The sequence below is a fragment of the Austrofundulus limnaeus genome, unplaced genomic scaffold (genome assembly GCF_001266775.1).
Source record: "Austrofundulus limnaeus strain Quisiro unplaced genomic scaffold, Austrofundulus_limnaeus-1.0 Scaffold169, whole genome shotgun sequence".
NCBI lineage: Eukaryota > Metazoa > Chordata > Actinopteri > Cyprinodontiformes > Rivulidae > Austrofundulus > Austrofundulus limnaeus.
In genome coordinates, this window is record NW_013952571.1 from 1,000,543 (window position 1) to 1,002,192 (window position 1,650).

Here is a 1,650-nt window from a genome sequence, read left to right on the forward strand (position 1 = left end):
GAGAAAGTATTGCTACTTCCCCGGACCAGCAGACAACTGTATGGCTGGGAACAAGTGTCCTGTGACCGAGTTTGCACCCGGTCGATGGACAGTTTAACTTCGCACCCAGTGGTACAGCTGTCAGCAGGCTTCTGTGAGAAGCAAGAAGAGGTTTTTGAATAATGACTGACGCTATGTCAGCCCCTTTTATAGAGGGAGGGTCTGGGCCCCTCCTAACATGACATTGTCACTTGTGCCAGCCAATCAGGGCTGGCGTAATGCAATTTAAGCTTCTTATGAGGTCACGCAGGAGGCATTCCCATAGTGAGACACGAAATGAATGCTATGAAAGAGAACTCATGATTTCAAAAAACTGCTTGAGGAAATGTACAAGATAAATCACATGACTTGAGACCTAACAAGTGTTAATGCACCCACGAATAACACAGACACAGACCACAACTTAAATACACGGAGGACTAAAGAGGGAAGAAGAAACACCTGGGGAGATGAGGCCAACAACAATCACATCTAACAGAACACATCAGAGACAGACAGGATGGAAACTCAAACAGAATCGCCACAAAAGCCAAACCAAAACCGAACCCAAAAAATCCCACTATGACAGCTTCACCTTATAAACGTCAAATCTTCATATCACTGAGGGGTTAGACTGATAAACAACATGTTAATAGCATACATCATGTTCTAAAGCTCATGAACAACTAGATACCGCATAGCAGTAACATAATGACCTCCGCACGCACAAATGCACCAGAACTCAGAGTCTTTATTCCTAATAAATGTCATGCTACTAGGTGCATCCTAGCCTGGTCAAAACCAGACCCTGTCCTTCACTTTGCTTCGTACAAGGGTCTGGACTTGATGCATAGAGAATTGATTTCTTGCAGGAGGCGTGGCCTCTGCTGAAGCATGTGTGTGTTGTGGGTGTGAAGGAGGCTAAGCTAAGAAGCTAATCGAAAATCGCATGTGCTGTAAACCAGTGATTCTTAACCTATGGCCGCGAGCGCCACCTTGAGGGCCTCAAAAGAACAACAGTTTTTAACTTTTGGCAGCATTGATTTTGAATAAGGTGCAATACACTTTCTCTCCACTAGTAGCAGTAGCGCGCCACTGAGATGTTTAACAACTTTTTTAATATGAAGAAGAAGAACCTTAGAAACCTGCCGAGAATGGAAACATCAGTTAGTAAATGACCAATAAATTTCTTCACTATTTTAAATGAAAAGTAGAAGGCAAAAATGAAGGTAACCCATCAAAAAAGGCCAAAGTTCGTCACTAATATGAAGTGCAGCTTCTGTTTTTACCATGCAATATTTTAAAAGGTCAAACCATACAGTTGCAGATACAGCTATATTTTAATTTGCACTTTAATTGTTGTAGTTTATTTTTAAACATTTTGAATGTATTTTAAAGAAAAATTTAACTTGTCAAAAAGCTGTTGTCACTGTTATTGTTTGTCACTAACATGAAAAGCTGCTTCTGGTTGCAAAATTTAAAAAGGTTATATTTTCATTTGAACTTTATCAAATTATTTTTTACATTTTTTTAATTGAAACATTAAACATTTTTAATTTAATTATTTTATGCCCACAATTTTATTTTTTGAATCGTCTATTTTTGTTATTGTTTATACTGTATGTATATATA